Source organism: Ochotona princeps, chromosome 8, assembly GCF_030435755.1.
Source record: "Ochotona princeps isolate mOchPri1 chromosome 8, mOchPri1.hap1, whole genome shotgun sequence".
NCBI classification, from domain to species: Eukaryota; Metazoa; Chordata; class Mammalia; order Lagomorpha; family Ochotonidae; genus Ochotona; species Ochotona princeps.
The window spans coordinates 38113603-38133188 of record NC_080839.1 but is presented as its reverse complement, the minus strand read 5'-3'; the positions used below and the strand labels follow the sequence as shown (position 1 = coordinate 38133188).

Below are 19586 nucleotides of genomic sequence, written 5' to 3'. Positions count from 1 at the left end.
CCTACTGCTTAAATATAATTAATGACAGCTAACTGAAGCTTGTAGCTACATAACACATCCTTTTAGCAGTTCATCTGCGCTTTTTCGGGACAGTCATCTTGGTTGCATATTAAAACTTCCTGGGAAGCTTTAAAATGCTGATGCTGAGGTTCCAATCTTGGAGAATCTGATTTAATTGCAGGTGTGCAGAGTTTTTTACATTCCACAGACAATGTGCGGTCAAGGTCGAGAATCACTGTTTCAACAAGAAAAGTGGTAAATAATCCCCCCTTCCCTCCCTAACCACTGGTGAGATATTAGTGTGATGGCAGTGCAGTATCTCCCCTCCACAGCCGCTCTCTGCACTGCTGTCTTCTTTCAATAACTCTTAACAAACTCTCCATTTACACCCCTTCAGTGCTTCAGAAAAAAAAGAAGCTTTCTTTCCTTGAAAACGCAAGAAGGGCAGTCTCCTAATCTGTATGTCCGGTGCTTCAAATATGTAAATAGAACATATATGAGAATACCTTCTGAGATGGCTAACTGTTTTGTGGATTAGAAATCATATTCACGTTTTAAATGCTTGCTGGAAATCAATCCACCTTAACATTATCAGAAGCAGAATGAGCTAGAGCATTCTAAAAAAAAGAATTGTACTGTGAGTTATTACTGTCTGCAGGAGGGTACCAGTAACTATACATTTGCCTAATCACAATTAATATTTTAAGAACTCTTTCTCCACAAGAAAAAGCTATTAAAATTTATATGTATTGCAATAGGAACAAGGACTGCCCAATTATGAGCAATTTTTTTTTTACAACAAAAACCTATGCTTACACAACTATCAAAAAAGTTAAGACAATCTAAGAGACAGGTTTGAAAGAGAGTTCAACAATCATATATTCAATATTGCAATCTCTGCACCACAGTTTAGTAACCAGGTAATGTTACATATAATACACATACACAAAAACACAAAATATATACTCACATATTACACATAAATATTTTGTATATATCCACTGCAGGCAATACAAACTGCCAGAGTAATCTATTTAAAGGAATCTACTGGTAAATATGAAATCTTTTGGTGGGCTTGTTCAGAAAAACAAACTTTACTTTAAAAAGAAAGATTTAACACCTTCTATCCCTCACTCAAAGCCCTTACAAAGGAATAACTTGGGCCCAGAGTAGCCGCCTAAGAGGTTAAAGTCCTCATCTTGCAGGCGCTGGGATCCCATATGGGTACCGGTCATATTCCAGGTGCACCACTTCCCATCCAGCTCCCTGTTTGTGGCCTGGGAAAGCAGTTGAGGACAGCCCAAAGCCTTGGAACCATGAATCCATGTTGGAGACCCAGAAAAAACTCCTGGCTTTGGATTGGCTCAGCTACAGCTATTATGGCCATTTGGGGAATGAATCAGTGGCATTGCATATTAAGCTTCTACTTGTGGCACCAGCACGTCATACAGGCAACAAACTCAAATCCCAGCTGTTTCACTTCCAACCCAGTTCTTTGCTAGTGGCTTAGGAAAACAGCAGAAGATGGCTCAAGTGCTTGGGCTCCTGCAGTTACATGGGAGACCCATCAGATATTCCAGGCTCCTGGCTTTAAATGAGTCCAGCTCTGGTGATTGTAGCCATTTGCATAGCAAATGAGCAGATGGAATCTCTCTCTCTCTCTGCTATAATCTCTGTCTTAACTCTTTCAAATAAAATTTTTTTTTTTAAGATTTTAACTCAAATCTTGCAGCAGGAAGAGTTTGGGCAGTGTTCAATTGTGGAGTTGGGGCAAAAGCAGCTCCCTGCAGTGTGGTGGCTGTCAGGGTGCCCCAGCCAGGCCAGACCCAATGCTGGGGACTCAGGCCAAAGTCACTGCCACCAGGCAGTGACCAAGTCCGAGGTTTTCAGTGGCCAGTGCGCCCAATAGGCACAAGGCTCTGCCTGCTGGCCGGCCAGTGGTGAGCTCTGGGGTTTTTAGGATATGTAATTCCTGCTAGGGACATCCATGGATAAGGCCAGTGTGAGTATAGGAGAGGGATGAATTCAAGGTGATTCCCAGCAATGGGGTCACAAAACTTTCTGGCAATTGTGGGGACTGAGACCTGGTGGTTTGGAGGGGAGAGTCCGTAAGATCTATCTGGGCCAGACTGATTCACCAGCCCAAATGGGAATCCTGAGATGGGCTGTTAGCATAGAGCATCACTGACTACCACATACCAGTCCACACAAAAGCTATGGCTGGGGGTCTGTCTGGCAGGGCTAGGTGCCAGTACCTGACTGAGTGATGGAACAGTAGACAGGTCATACTTGGCAGGGTCAAGACACTAACCAGCATGCGAGAAAACCAGGACCAGGGGTAGATTCTGTGGGGGGAAGTGTGGGCCCAACCTTGAGGAAATACAAGTCCCACTGGTTAGTTCAAGAGTTGGAGTGGTGATAGGCTGAGCTAGGTATGACCAAGGAACCTCCCATCACTTACAGGTAAAGGAACCGACAGCAGTCTGGGCAGGTCAAGGCAGCAGCACCCGAATGTGCATCCTGAAATAGGATGTGGGGTGGGCCAAGCTGCAACAGGAAGAGGGAAGACTGGGCAAGGCCGAGCAAACCTCAACTCACAAGGAAGAACAGAATTCAGGATGGAGCACAGGTCATGCCGAACTAGGCTCTTACACTGACTGGTCTGCATGAGCCTGGGATACTAGCTCACAGCATCGAAGGCAAAAGCCAAGACAGGTGAGGGGCTAAGCCAACTGGGTCAGAGCAACCACTGGCATGCTTGTAATCAGGGCTGAGAATAGGTTTGGTTGGGGAGCTGTGAAAGTACACCCTTGCTGGGTTGGTGTTCCCACAGGAGAATGCAGGGGTCGGAGTGGGGGCTGCGTTCTGGTCTTGATATGCCTGCAATTTCCCTTGGCACAAGTGTGAACTGGTGTTGGGTAAACCTACCCGGGCTAGACTCTAGCACCATCTGGTACTCTGGAGAATCTGGGTAGATGTAGGATAGACTAGGCTAGGTTCTCTGCCCCTACTGAGCCATGTGTGGACAGTGTCTGGATATGGACGAGCCTTGGCTGGGCTGAAACATCCAACAGTAAGAATCGGAATGGATTGAAGGCCACTGTTCCTACCAGGGCAGGAGGTGGACTAAGTAGGGCTGGCCCATGGCACACAAGTATGCGCAATATCTGGCATAGGGAGAGGTTCTGATAGAGGAGCTTGGGAAACTCTCCTGTTGGGACACTGTCCCTGCAGGTAAGCGCAAAAGCCACGATAGGGAGCAGCCCAGACCAGGCCATAAAAAGATACCCACCAGCATACATTTGGCATAGGTTGGAGGCAGACCAGGCTCAACCAGTTCACATCACCTGCTGGCGAATCCAAGCACCAGAATAGAGTGTGGGTCAGGCCAGGTTCAGTCGCAACACAAGCCAGTGCACATTACGGAATGCAAAGGTGAGGTGAACCGTACCAGATGTGGCTGCAGCACCCAAACAGCACAAGTGAGAATCAAGGAGGGGGAAGCAAAGCCGGCAGAGGGGATTGTGGGCTCCTTGCTGGACAAACACTCCCACTGGAGAGTGTGAGTTGGGATGAGGGCAGACCAGACCAGGCAGGGCTACAACATCTGTGGGCCTCATGTGACTAGATCAGGGAAAAGCCAGGTTGGGCTGACTGTTCCGACTGGTACAACCAAAAATTAGAGTGAGTGAGGGTTGGTTGGGCTTAGCTGCAGCATCAGCCGGCAGAGGCTGGCACTGGGGGCTAAATCTGTTAAGTTAAACTCCAGAACCACCTGGAAAGTGCATAATTAGGGAGTGGGAGTGGCCTAGGAGAGAAATAGTGGGCACCTCCCTCTTGGGCTACCACTCCCACTGGAAAGTGCAAAAACCAGGACAGGGACAGGAGTGGCTAGACAGAAAGGCACCCACCAGTATGTGTGTGGGCTGGATAGTAGGGTTGGTTGGGTTGAACTAGGCTTCAATGTCCATTGACATGTACGAGAGCTAAATGGGATGTGGGACAGACTTAACAAGTCTGCGGTACATACCGGCAAGCATGGGAACTAGGGTAGTGGGCAGGCCTTTCAATTTCCTATTTTCTCTTCAATTGGTAAACTAAATACTTTATTCTATTATACCTGTATCACAAACGGTTTTCGGATTAGTCCTTCTCTTCTACTTCAAATGAAATACCTCTTTCCTCAGGGCATTTAAGGAAGGTATAATTAAGTGGAAAGAAGTATGAGGCAACTATTTATTAATTTAAGAAATACGAAGTCACAAAAGAGAACTCTTTAAAGGTGACATGGTAAATAGGAAAGAATTCTAGACTGGGAGTTAGAAATCTTGTTTTTCCAAGGTCTGACACTAAATGACCTTAGAAGTCTCTCAATTTCTTTACTGCATAATTTAACCAAATAAGGATAACACAGTAAATCCACAGTTAATGCTAAAACACTGTGTAAAATTAAGTAGCACTGACTAGTTAAATACTTGGTGGTTTAAAAGTCAAACGAAATAAAAAATTCAGGTAACAACGAAAGATTTGTAGCAAGTAGTCACTTGCCTCCTGTATACCTACAAAATCTAAAGGTAGCTAAAAATGGCATATTTGAACAATATTATAAATAATAAAGTCAGTTTTTTATCAGAGAAATAAAATTTCTACAAATAATTTGTGCTCCTACCCAAAGCACAGTATTAATCCAGGGAAGAACTGCACCAAGTTTTTCTACCATCCTGCAACCTCTACCGCCACACTGCCATGCTGGCAATCAGATGGAGTCACATGATACTTTTTACCAGTAGAATCTGAGAACTGAAAAAATAAAAGGAATGGTCACTGTTACTTCTTGAATAAAACAGCTAATAAATTAGAATGTTTTTCCTCTACCACCTGAACAAAAAGAATTTCAACACATAGAATACTAAAAGGTATATAGCTCCCCTAAATGACCACATGCAAGGTTAAGTGTCCTGGGAAACCCAATCTGCACTGCGAAGTTAGCAAAAAAAATAAGCTTTTTTAAGTTAAACAACTTGGATTTTTAAATGTTCTTAGTATAGTAATGCCTTAATAGTCCAGAAAATTCAGTGACTCGAAAAATGTTTAACAGTAAAATTGTTTTGTACACATTTTTTTTTTTCCTAAGATTTATTTTTATTGGAAAGGCAGATTTACAGAGAAAGATCTTCCATACACTGGTTCATTCCCCAAGTGTCCACAACGGCCGGAACTGAGCCTATCTTCCAGGAGCTTCTTCTGAGTTTCCCATGCAGGTTAAGGATCCCCAGGCCTTGAGCCATCCTCCACTACTTTCCCAGGCCACAAGCAGGAGCTGGATGGGAAGCGGGGCAGCCGGCATTATGACCGATGCCCATATGGGATTCTGGGTGTGCAAGGTGAGGACTTTAGATAGTGTCGGACCCATAAGTACACATTCCAAAGTACTACAACAAAATTCAACTCATTTTCTTAATTTCCTGATTTTTTTAAGACTGATTTTTTATTAATCTGAAAGGCAGCGTCACAGAAAGAAGATGAGAGATGGAGATCTTCCATTTACTGGTTCTCTCTTCAATCACAATAGCCAGAGCTGGGTCTCCCAGATGGGCATAAGGTCAAAAGCACTCGAGCCATTCTCAGCTGTTTTCCCAGACACATTAGCAGGGAGCTGGATGGGAAGTGGAGCAAGTGGGACTTGAACCAGTACCCATATAGCATGCCAGTATGGTAGGCTTAATCAGCTGTATCACAAATCGGTCCCACAAAATCCAACTGTGTTATGCCTTATGCTTTTCATTTATATAAAATCGATGTTTCCAAAGATAAAAGACAGGTATACTTCAAAAATCAGTAATTAATATTTAAGCCTCAAGTTTGGCTTAATTGAAAATAAGAAACTATATTTTGTTTTTTTTAACATAAGTCTAGCAAACTTTAATCACTATAGAATTCAGGATACACTTACAAGGAGAAAAACAGCTTAAAATATTAACATCAAATTTAATGTGAATAGACACTTCACTAAATAGCAGGGTTATTCTTTTGAGGGGAAAAGGCTCTTAACCATAACCAAACATTTCATGGTAGGATGCTGTGCATATTGAAACAAAAAGAAGAAAAATGTCTTATCACAGAAATACTCTAACTTTACTGTTTCTCAAGTAATTAGTTTTATCCTTCAGTAGGTACATCTGCCTCCTATTATACTATCACCACTGCAGCTCCAGCTAATTACACTCCTTTACGCTTATTTCACAAGTTATTTAACAAGCTGCAATAATTAATTCAACAGGAGAAAAAAACTATACAAATTCAAGACAAAGTACACACACACACAAATATACAGGATACATTTATTTTCTGTAAAAACAAAGGACAGCTCTAATAATGAGCTGTAAAGCATCTTTGTCACCTAAATAAAATAAATTTCTAAAAATTATAATTAGCATTATCTCAGAATTTACAAACATTTTCACAGATTGATTGCTTTTATATAAAAAACATTTAGCTACTGATGCGGTTGGACTTTATACGAAAATATCTATTTTCTAATACCTCTACACCTGTATTTAGGGACAGTGCAATTCAAATAAAGAAGTATGATTTGGCATTTGTTCTTCTTGTTGTTAAAGATTTATCTATTTATCTGAAAGAATTACAAAAAGACAGGAATGTGTAGAGGAGAGATCCTCTATTCAGTGGCTCAATTCCCATATGGCCACAATGAGCAGAGTCAGTCAGACAGAAGCCAGGAGCTTCAAACACATCTCCCACATGGGTAGCAGAGGCCCAAGAACTTGGGCCATCCTTCACTGCCTATCAAGTTACCAGCAAGGAGCTGACCAAAGTGTATCAGCCAGGACACAAACCAGGGCCCATATGGGATGCCAGGATTACAGGCAATGGCTTCACCAGTGGTGGCTGCCACAAGCCAACATCCAATTTGGCATTCTTGAACTGAGAGTGTACATGCATACACACACACAACTATTCAATACCACAGAGCCCTGGACCCAGAACGGAACTTGCGGTTTCTTAGCACCAATTTCATGGAATGGTCCATGGGCTCACACTTTGAGTCCTGGGAGATGCAGGTCCTACTCAGAGAGATGCTGCACATGTAACACATGCCTCTGCAGTTCTCAATCAGCTCTGGAGCATGGGTGAGAGTAACAACGGTAGATTCTAGAATGTGACTGATCTTTTGAAATACGTCAGCCACAACTAAAAGAGAAGCCAAAGAGCTGGTAAAAATTAAGACTGATGGGACAGAGAAATCAAAGTGTACAGAAGAAAGCATTGTAAAACAACCCCACACCCTGGTTGCATTTCTAAGCCAGGCCATAGACATCAATGAATCTATAGGCAATTTAAAGAAACTGCTAGAACCAAGACTGCTGTGTTCATTGGATGCTCAAAATTTACCTGTAATATATCCAGCTGGATTCAAAATGTAGTTTATTTGACCAAGACATAAAGACAAATGAAACTGTACAGCTGACAGCACAAGTTTCTTACTGAGTCAAAGTCGAACATCCTTAAAATTGTTAAAACTCCGGAAATGGCTTAAGTGGCCATTGGCCAAGATGCCCACATGTTGAAACACACACACATCTTGTTGAGGAAACTCAAGAGATAATCCTTGCTGACACAAAACATCACAACCATTTCAGATGAAACCTCAGAACAAGTAACCAGATGTGCAGCCTCACCAGAAGGTTACACAACAGAACACTATGATTCTATACAAAACTCCACAGACCAAGTTCTCCACTGAATGATTTGAGTAACGAAAGAATTCATACCTAGACCTCACTACATTCAACATTTCAGGAAAAGAATTGCGTAGTTTCAACCAAGAAGTTTTTTTGGTTTTGTTTTGGTTTTCCAGCAGGTCCCTCAAGGACAGGTTATTTTGGAGTTACCTGGAACTTCTTCAAAAATGTGTGTTGAGAGAGACTCGCAAGATGGCCAGCATAGGAGGAAGACTGTGAGAGGGCTAGAACGCGACAAAAGCATAAGTGGAGCAGCATAGAACTACAGGGAGAAGAACGTGAAGTTCCCTGGACAGTGTGGAGCCAAAAAAATCCACACAACTCGGAAGAGCAACCAGGGAAAAACAAAACAAAGGGCAGGGAAGACGACTTTCCGCTCCTGACCTGCTAAGTCACCTTTGAGTGCAGACGCTGAAAGCCGCAGACCGACCCACAGACAGACCCGCAGACAGACCCGCAGACTGACCCGCAGACGCTGTGGCCGTGAGGACCGGCGGTGATTGGGACCCACTGGCATCTGCTCACCCTGGTCACCAGGACCCGCCAGGACCTGCGCCTGCTGCGGACATCAGGACCCTGAGTCATCGGGACCTGCCGGCATCCGCCCACCCTGGTCGCCAAGCCCCTCCGGGACCTGCACTAGCCGCAGCCTCCAGGTTCCATCCGCCTGCACCCGCCGGGACCAGCAACAGACGCAGTAGCCGGGAGACGCACCCGCGGCGAGGGTTCCCACCAGAGGAAGAGGCAGACTGCAAGAACCTGAGGTTTGAGTGAGTTGGGTGGGGACAGTGGTGGGTTGGAGGCTTCGGAAGTTGGCCCCCCAGGGACATGCACAGAGCCTGAACACAATTGGTGCTCGTCTCCCCACTCCTCCCTCCCCCGAGACTCCAGCGTCTAGGGACACCGGGAGAGTGCCTTGAAACTGCCAAAACTGTGTCTGGGAGAAAGGCAAAAGGCACACTGAATACTCCCCCGTGCCTTTGAGGTCTGGCACTCAGCTGGGCGGTGCTATCCCACAGGAACCCAAGCACGCCTCTGGGCTGGGCAGTCTCGTGCTAGCGCTGGGGCGGTCGGTTCCCTGCAAGAGCTGGGGTGGGCGGGCCTGCGCAGGAGGCGCTTCCAGAGAGCACCTGGAACACCCCACGCCCTATAGTCCCGTGCTTGGGAGACGCACCAGGAGAGCACTGCGGACCCACATGCAGGAGGCGTTCCCAGAGAGCACCTGGAACCTCCACGCCCTGCAGTCCCTGGCACTGGGGACACACCGAGAAAGCACCTAGAATCCTCCGAGCCCTGTGATCCCATGCACAGGGGGCGCGCATAGAGAGTGCCTTCACTCCCCCTCGCCCTGTGGTAGCATACCTGCAGGGGACGAGCTGAGAGTGCGCTTTGAATCTGCGGGGCCCTGGAAGTGGCGCCTTGAGGTCCAGTGTTCTGGAGACGCACCAAAAGTGCCTTGAAAATTCCCACACCCTGCTACTCCACACCTGCAGACTCCGATCTCTACAGGATAGTGCTTGGAGACCCCTCAGCACACTGGTGCCTAGGTCTCTCACAAAAGAAACACTAACACAATGGGAAGAAATACCAGAAAAGGTAATGATCCAGATGAGAGTGCCAACACCCTACCAATAAAGGATCGAAAGCCAATGTCTATTTCGGAGATGCGAGATGAAGACATAGAAGATCTACTAGACAAGGAATTCAAAAAAATAATGTTAAAATATGTCAGAGACAATGAGAAGAATTGGGAGGACTTCAAGGAATTCAAGAACCACATAGCCTCAGAAATACAACAAATGAAAATTAAAACCCTTGACTTAGAGCACAAAATTGAGAGCCTAACCAACAGAACAAATACAGCAGAAGAGAGGATCTCTGAAACGGAAGACACACAAAACGAACATACCCAGTTCATTAAACAGCTGGAGACAAGTCTGATTAAAGCCAATAAGACCATACAAGAAATGAAAGACAACCTCAGAAAATCGAATATTAGGATTATTGGCCTTCCTGAAGGAGCGGAAAAAGAGTAAGGAATGCAAATGGTGCTCAATGAAACTATACAGGAAAACTTTCAAAACACTTGGAACATGAACCCAGCCCAAATCCAGGACGGTCAGAGGACTCCCAGCAGATATGACCCAAAGCAATCTTCACCCAGACATATGGTGCTCAAGTTCCACTCCAACGAAGACAAAGAAAGAATCCTGAGACAAGTACGAAGCAGAGAAAAGATCACATACCGGGGAAAACCAATCAGGATCACTGCTGACTTCTCTGAAGAGACTTTACAAGCAAGAAGAGAATGGACAAAGATCTTCCAAATCCTGAATCAGAACAACTGTCAACCAAGACTATTGTACCCAGCAAAGATCTCATTCGTATTTGAGAACGAAATCAAATACTTTCACAGCAAAGAGAAATTAGAAGAATATGCCAGCACAAAACCAGCTCTACAAAATCTCCTTAGAAATGCACTAAATCCAGAAAAAAAGGAGGTGAATCATAAGCAAAGATGGCAAACAGGAAGGTCTCCCCACTAAAGTCCACACAAGGAAGGGCAATTACACAGATATCAACACCCACAAAAACAACTATGGCAGGGCAAAATCACAACCTCTCAATTTTAACTCTTAACACAAATGGCCTGAACTCACCAATCAAAAGGCATAGATTAACAGAATGGATTATCAAACAGCACCCAACTATCTGTTGCCTACAAGAGACACATCTAACCAGAAGAGATTCGAAGAAGCTGAAAGTGAAAGGTTGGAAACAGATATTTCATGCCAATGGACGAGAAAAAAGGCTGGGGTAGCTGTCTTAATTTCAGATGATGTGGACTTCAATCTGACACACATCAAAAAGGACAGGGAAGGACATTATATATTGGTGAAGGGACTGATCCATCAGGAAGTAATTACCATTGTGAACATATATGCACCAAATTCAAACGCACCTAGCTACGTGAAGCAATTACTCACGGACTTAAGGGGAGACATAGATATGCACACAATAATAGTGGGTGATCTTAACACCCCACTAACAACAATAGACAGATCAACACAACAAAAACTCAACAAAGAAACAACAGAGCTCATACAAACAATAGAACAACTGGACTTGGTTGACATCTATAGAATTTTTTACCCTAAGGCCACAGATTATACATTTTTTTCAGCAGTGCATGGCACCTTCTCCAGGATCGACCACATGATAGGACACAAAGCAAACCTAAATAACTTCAAAAAGATAGGAATCATACCATGTACCCTCTCAGACCACCATGGAATGAAGCTGGAAATCAGCAATTCAAAATGCCCCAGGAAATACAGAAACTCTTGGAGGCTGAACAATATGCTATCAAACGAACAATGGATCAGAGAAGAAATTAAAGATGAGATCAAAAAATTTATGGAAACCAATGAAAACTCTGACACAACATTCCAAACTTTGTGGGACACAGCCAAAGCAGTGCTACGGGGTAAACTCATCGCAATTGGAGCTCATGTCAAGGCCCAAGAGAGGCGCCAAATACAGGAACTAAACACACACCTCCAGGAATTGGAAAAACAACAGCAGAAGAGCCCCACACACTATAGGAAACAAGAAATCATAAAAACAAGGGAGGAAATCAACCAGATAGAAATAAAAAAAACCATACACAAAATCAATGAATCAAAAACGTGGTTTTTTGAGAAGATAAACAAGATAGACACCCCACTGGCCCGACTGACAAAGAAAAAAACAAGAGAAGGCAAGAATCAACAGCATCAAAGATGAAAAAGGCAACATAACAACAGACACCGCATCCATTAAGGCCATAATTAGAAATTACTACAAAGCACTGTACTCCAACAAATCAGAAGATCACCAAGAAATGGAAAAGTTCTTAGACTTCTACCACCTGCCAAAACTTAGCCCAGAGGCAACAAATGACCTGAACAAACCCATAACTGAAGTAGAGATTGAATCAGTGATTAAAGACCTCCCAACAAAGAAAAGCCCAGGCCCAGATGGCTTCACTACAGAATTCTACAAAACATTCCAAACAGAACTGACCCCAATCCTCTACAAACTCCTCAAAACAATAGAAAAAGAGGCAACCCTTCCAAACTCATTCTATGAAGCCAACATTACCTTAATCCCAAAACCAGACAGAGAACTAACAGAGAAGGAAAACTACAGACCTATCTCTTTGATGAACATTGATGCTAAGATTCTCAACAAAATCCTAGCCAACAGAATTCAAAAATACATCAGACAGATCATTCATCCAGATCAAGTAGGATTCATCCCTGGAATGCAGGGATGGTTCAACATTCGGAAATCCATAAATGTGATACACCACAACCAAAAACTGAAAAACAAGAATCACATGATAGTATCAATAGACGCAGAAAAAGCTTTTGACAAAATCCAACACCACTTCCTACTAAAAACCCTAACCAAGGTAGGCATAGATGGAAAAATCCACAACATAATTAAAGCCATATATGAAAAACCCAACGCCAGCATCATACTGAATGGAGAAAAGCTGGAACCCTTCCCACTGAGATCTGGAACAAGACAGGGATGTCCACTTTCTCCACTACTATTCAACATAGTCCTAGAGGTACTCGCTGAGGCCATAAGACAAGAAAAAGAAATCAGAGGAATCCAAATGGGAAACGAAGAAGTCAAGCTCTCACTATATGCAGATGATATGATTCTTTATGTAGAAGAGCCAAGAGACTCAATACAGAGACTGCTAGAACTTGTACGAGAGTTTGGTAGAGTGGCAGGGTACAAAATTAATGAACAAAAATCAACAGCCATAGTGTATGCGAACAGCCCCAAGATGGAAAAAGACTTAACCAGCAAGATACCATTCAAAATAACAGAGAAAAGTATGAAATATCTGGGAATAAATCTAACCAAAAATGTAGGAGACTTATTTGAAGAAAACTACAAACTACTTAAAAAAGAAATTGAACAAGACCTCAAAAGATGGAGTAACATCCCATGCTCCTGGATAGGTAAAATCAATATCATTAAAATGTCTATACTGCCAAAAGCAACATATACATTCAATGCAATCCCAATCAAATTGCCCAAAACATTCTTCATGGAACTGGAAACAATGATCCAAAGGTTCATCTGGAAGCACAAAAAACCACGGATAGCTTGAACCATCCTGAAGAACAGGAAGTTAGCAGGGGGAATCACAGTTCCAGACCTCTGGACATACTATAGGGCAGTGGTTATCAAAACAGCGTGGTACTGGCACAAAGATAGAGAGGAAGATCAATGGAGCAGAATAGAAACACCAGACGGGAACCCACACAGATACAGCCAAATAATCTTTGACAAAAAGACAAACGACAATCCAGGCAAATGGGAAGGTCTGTTCAATAAATGCTGTTGGGACAACTGGTTAATAGCCTGCAGAAACAAAAAAGTAGATCCACATCTCTCACCATACACTAAGATCAGATCTAAATGGATAACAGATCTAAACCTACATCCAGAAACCTTCAAACTTTTGGAAGAAAATGTTGGAAACACACTGCAACACTTAGGGGTAGGGCCTCACTTCCTAAAACAGACTCCAAATACAGTAGAAATCAAGACCAAAATAAACAATTGGGACCTCATCAAACTAAGAAGCTTCTGTACAGCTAGAGAAACAATCAACAAAGTAAAAAGGCAACCCACAGAATGGGAGAAGATCTTCGCACACGACATAGGTGATAGAGGGCTGATCTCCAGAATATACAGAGCTACAAAACAACCAAAATGTCAAAACAAACAAGCCACTCAAGAAATGGGCATGGGAAATGGGCAGACACTTCACAAAGGAACAAACCCAAATGGCAAATAAACATATGTAAAAATGCTCAAGTTCCCTGGCAATAAGGGAAATCCAAATTAAAACATCAATGAGGTGCCACCTAACGCCAGTAAGACTGGCCCACATGAATAAAAGCACCAACAACACTTGTTGGCGAGGTTGCGGGGAAAAGGGATCCCTACTCCACTGCTGGTGGGGCTGCAGGCTGGAACAGCCTCTATAGAAATCAGTATGGAGAATATTCAAACAACTCAAATTCAACATACCGTGTGATCCAGCAATAGCACTCCTAGGAATATATCCAGAACACTTGTTTTATGAGAAACCAACATGCACTCCTATGTTAATAGCAGCACAATCAGTAATTGCAAAAACATGGAAGCAGCCAAAATGCCCATCAGCAGAGGATTGGATAAGAAAGCTATGGTTCACCTACTCCATGGAATACTACTCAGCTATTAAAAAAAACAAAATGCAGTTCTTTGTGGCCAAATGGGCCAAACTGGAAATCATAATGCTAAGGGAAATGAGCCAATCCCAAAAGGTTAAATACCACATGTTCGCCTTAATTTAAGATGATATGATGTTATGTATAACATGTTATGTTATGAATGTTATATGTTGTGTATAAACTAAAATTGAAGTATAGGTGAGGTGGTCACAGAAGGTGGCTGGGAATTCGCATTTACTTTTAACATATTGGTTACTCATTACTGTGTCAATTAATTCCATAATGATGTAAATTTTTGCTGATGGTATGTTGGAGCTTTCAATTGACTGGGATGATACTCTGCTGGCTCTGTCTTCAGACCAGAGAGGGTATACCTAAGAAGCCGTTGAACTTGACTGGACAATAAGATGCTGGACTCTATGTTTGGTATACGCTTGCAATGGGGGAATCTCAACTGAACTTGAGCTGTGGTTATGCAACAAGGTGGAGGAATCCACCATGGTGGGAGGGTTTGGGGAGGGGTGGGGAGAACCCAAGTATCTATGTAACTGTGTCACATAATACAATGTAATTAATGAAGTTAAATAATAAATAATTTAAAAAAATGTGTGTTGGCAAGCCAAGAACAAGAGATGAATGAGACAGTCACAACTGATCAACCTGTGCAAATGATTCCAGCATCAGTGCAGTCTGCTGCACTGAATGCCACTAAAGTCCTAAGCAGTCATAAAAAGACAGCTAAAGTACAAAGAGCTCCCAGGGTTTCCAGAGAGGATAGGCGCTCACCTGGGAACAGAATAGCGGACAAATCCACATATGGCAGTTTTTACTAGAAAGTTTAACTGACATGAATGCTCCAGACTGTAATTCTTAGGTTGGCGATGAAGGTGAATTTCAACTCAACCAGGTTGCACAGAATGGGGGACCACATAAAAACAAACCTAACTGAAATATAAGAAACCCACACATTAAGGTAGCAATTAAGGTATTGCTACTAGGAGGACATGATTTGTTGAGCTCAAGGCAAGAGAGCTGTGTACAAGCTTGTAAGACTTGGAAGATTCTTATTGGATATAGTGCAGCAGAATTGAACTCCTGGGTCACAGAATGTAGACAGGAGAAACTTGCTAAGATGCAGCTGCATGGAATCGCCCAGCCAGTCACAGTAGTAGCCCTGGCCACTGCTTCTCTACAAACAACAAAGGATAATTGAGGCCCAGCACCTTATGGGAGTCAAAGGCCTTTCTTATATATTTAGAGCAAGTATTGCTCTTACCTTTTACTACACAGTCCTTGATTTCCAGACTGTATAATCCAGCTCATGATTTTTTAAATGAACATTTCATACCTGTGAATTTGGATCTTTGTACTTTGAGCATTTATTTTAGACCAGGTATATGCTAAAAGATCACCACAGTATCTCTGGTATGAAAACAGATTCACTGTGGAATAGCTGAACAGTCAGGAAAGCTAAAGTAGTCAGTATTAAAGTCCAGCCCTACCAAAAATAGCCAATAGCATCTGAAGATGAAAAATAAATGAAGTATCTCCAGGAAACAGTCTGGCTCAACTGTTCCTAAAAATACAACCTTTCCCTCTCTGCTGCTTTAGATGCTGCTTTGCACAGAAGTAGGAAATGGAATTTCTTACCTAGAATATATGTGCCTGACTCAGCTAATCAAGCAGAGCTCAAATGTTCACATCAAATAAATTATATCAGTAAATTACTAAACTAAGAATTGGGTTATTAAAATAATTTATATATTTACAAGAAAAGGATGACCAGTTGACTGCCAAAGAGCACCACTAAAGGAAATCCAGGCTTAAAATGTGGCTTAACTCAAGCATGTGTTACAGATTTTCTGTATAGATTATTCACAATGTCAGGCCAAGAATATAAATTATTTTGAAAAAGCCATTTAATTCTAATAAACCAGCTCTTAAAAAAAAGTTCTAAAATGATTTCTGTCTTTCCTATCAGAGATTTTAAAAACGAAAAATACAATTAATTTAGTTTAGCATGGTTTTCTTTTCATTTAGTTATACATTAGAACCATCTTATTTTGAGTATTCTTTGTTTGGTTTCAGGTATTAATACACAGGATGACATAAAAGACAGCAAATAATGTCCGATTCTCTGACAAAGCAGGAAACAGATTCTAAAATATTTTCCTTTATGCATCTTCTTGCTCATCATTTCCTTTAAGTCCACTGCCCAAAACAGCTTTGGAAAAGTTCAGCCAATATTTTCCACTCCCTGCAGGAAAGGACCATGACACTGTTAGAAGTTGAGGCTACTACTACTAGGCATGGATCATTGATCTCCTTTTCTGGTAGCCTTGAATCCTTCTTTTAAAACACCTTACTATTATTATTATCATCTTATGATACAATTTCATAGGCTCCTGGCATTTCCCTTATCCCCTCCCCAATTCCCTCCCCCCACCTAGTTCCTCTATATCATTACTAACATATAGTTCTTCATACACATCGTGGGCATGGACAATGGCAGAGAGTCCAGCATCCCATTGTCAAGATATAGTAAACAGTTTCATTAAGTCCCTCTTTGGAAGTAGAGATGCATACTACATTGTGTCTTCACATCTGGATATGTTAGTCTCCATTTCACAGCTACCGTACATCCCCTCAAATGAAAAGTCACAGTACAAAATCAACAATAGAAAGAAAAATAGAAGTTTACAATGCCATGAACTTAAATGACATGTTACTAGATATGACAGTCTCCATTACACAACTACAGTACATCCCCTTAAATGAAGAGCCACAAAACAAAATCAACATCAGGGAGAAAAAAGAAATTAACAACACCAAAAATTAAATAACATGCTACTAAATGACTAATGTGTAGTTGAAGAAATGAAAATCAAGAACCTTCTTGAAGAAAATGATGCTACTGCATGATCTAGGAGTCACTGAATGATTTAATCAGAAGAAAGTGTTTTGAAGAGATGAAACTAACACAAAACATCAAAACCCATGTGATATAGTTTCCCCTGATTTTTGTTGGTGAAGTATGTCCCCTCCAGACAATAAACAGATGGGTTTTGTTTTTTAATCCAGTCTACTAATCTATGATGTTTGATTGAGTTTAAGTCATTTACATTCGGGGTTAATATGTATGGGTGGTAATTTGGTCCTGTCATTTTAGGAATGGGTTGTTCATTGGTTTACTCTTCTGTTGTCATTTTACTGGGATGTTTTTCCCATTTGCTTTTGGTTTTGGTAGGTTCTATTCCTCTTCTCTGTCAAGAGAACATCTTGAAGTATCATTTGTAGGGCATGTTTGAAAGAGGCAAATTCTTTTAACTGTTCTTTACTGTGGAAGAATTTTATTTCATTTTCAAAGACAAAAGAAAGCTTTGCTGGATATGTTATCCTAGGCCGAAAATTTTTTTCTTTTAGGATCTGGAATATGTCACTCCATTCTCTTCTTGCCTGTAGAGTTTCCTGTGAGAGATCTCCTGAGTTTAGTTGGCATTCTTTTATATGTCAATTGATTTTTTTTCACGTGCATATTAAGGATCTTTTCCTTATGCTCAATTGAAGAGAGCTTGATGATCATGTGTCATGGTGAAGATCGCTTTTGGTCAAGCCTGTTGGGAGTTCTGTGCCCCTCCTGGAACTTGTTTCCCAATTCTTGCTCCAGATTAGCGAAATTTTCCTTTATTATTTCACTAAATACACTTGCAAACTCTGCTTCTCTTTCTGCACCTTCTGGGACTCCCATGACTCTTACATTTGTCCTCTTAATAGTGTCTTTCAATTCTTGAATACTTTTTTTTGGCCTGATCCAGCTCTGCTTCCAGCTTTTTGTTTGCTTGCCCCTGATGACAGGAAATATCTTCCAATCCTGAGATTCTTTCTTCTGCTTGCTTCATTCCATTTTGGAGACTCTCCATTGTACTTTTAATTGGCTCTACTGTGTTCTTAATTTCTGATATACCAGCCTTGATTTGCTTTATTGCTTCCTTAAATTCTTTGAACTCTTGCATGAGCTTCTCATTGTTGATCCGAAGCATTAAAATGAGTCTTACGGATTCTGTGTTCCCCATTTTCTTGATGTCTTCCTCAGTTAACTCTGAGATTGGCAAAGGGTTTTGCTCCTTTGCAGGGGAGTTTTCAGTAATATTCATTGTGCCTTTGTCTCTTCTTTTGCTCTTGGTCATTGCACTTCTGGTTAGCAGAGTCTTCTCCTTGGGGCAGGTTTCTAAGCTGTGTCACCCACAGGTCTACAATGCGATTTTACTTAGTGCAGTTGGTACACAGCTCTTTGCTTGCAGCCACTTGTGCCACTCCCTCCAGCGAGTTCCAGGTCTGGGTTCTTATGTTAGATTTCCACTGTGGTCTCCACAGCCCCGGCTCCTGGCTCACCACTCTCCACCTCCTGTGATACCGTGCTGAGGTTGCACCTTTGTCTCTGCAACCTTTCTCCCTCTTCTGGTTTAGAGCAGGTCCCAGGATTAGTGAGACACCAGGCGTCCTATATAGATAGGTTGTTGGTGGCTCTGATCTTGCAGGAACCTGTTGGACGTTAGGTCTGGATGCCACATGGACCTATTTTGACCTGTACGATGCCACAGTCAGTATTATTTTCCTGCGGGACCAGTGCTATCCATGGACCTTAGTGAGTTCTCATGAGCTCAGCTCATGTGCAGTTCACTGTTGTCCCCTGCAGTCCTAAAGCTATTGCCACAGTGTGCAAAATGGCACCTGACATACCACTACTAGAGTTCTTGATTTGCTGGGCATCAGATCCGAGGGCTACCCAGACCTGTCTTGGGTGGAACCTGTAGAATGCTGCGTTGCTGCAGTCCACTGAGTCAGAAATGAGTTCACTCCCAGCTCTGTGTATGCTCAGTCCTTTCCCTTGCCTTTGTCTCCTCATGCAAAATTGCGCCCAATTCAGCTCTAGGGGGCTGACTGGGCTGTGAAATCCACCCTGTTCTTGCACTGTCCATCTGAGATCTGCTGCTCTGTCTCTGCTCCTGGTCAAATCAAACGGACCAGCAGGACAGATAGTTCTTTGTCTGGGTTCACCTCCCAAGCTCCCAGTGAAAGTCCCTACCCACCTGGTTGCTGGTGGAGTTCCAGCTGCTGGTGGAGTTCAGATGGCCATTAGCTGAATGCTGCTGGAGTATCAGTCACTGCAACACCACACCGTTGTGTCCACTGCTTTCCTGTGTCTGTCAGTCTCCAGGTACCCCTCTGCTGTTGTTCTGCCCTTTCCTATTTCCTGTAATATGTCCTCTCTGCTTCATCCTGATTAAATGTTTTTCCGTCCGTTTAAACGTGTCCTTACCCTATTCTGCCATCTTGATTCTCCAACCTTGAATCATAATTTTAAGTGCTGTGCTATTGATTACAAATTATTCTGTCCATACATATTGTTAAATTCAAGATTCTGCAAAAGTTTTAAGAGTAACAAAATTCATAGCTTCTGTTTATATGTTTTTAAAAGCACATAAAAAATAAACTGACAAATTGTTACTATAGCCAGACATTCTGGTTGCAAGAA

At 42.3% G+C, this 19586-nt stretch overlaps 1 protein-coding gene and 1 pseudogene across 4 annotated transcripts in view; one reads left to right on the top strand and one right to left on the bottom strand.

Moving 5' to 3' along the window:
• EHBP1 (EH domain binding protein 1) overlaps positions 1-19586 on the bottom strand; it is a 307647-nt gene that overhangs the window by 262054 nt on the left and 26007 nt on the right. The window lies entirely within an intron of this gene.
• LOC105941534 (GA-binding protein alpha chain-like) lies at positions 7148-15263 on the top strand (annotated as a pseudogene).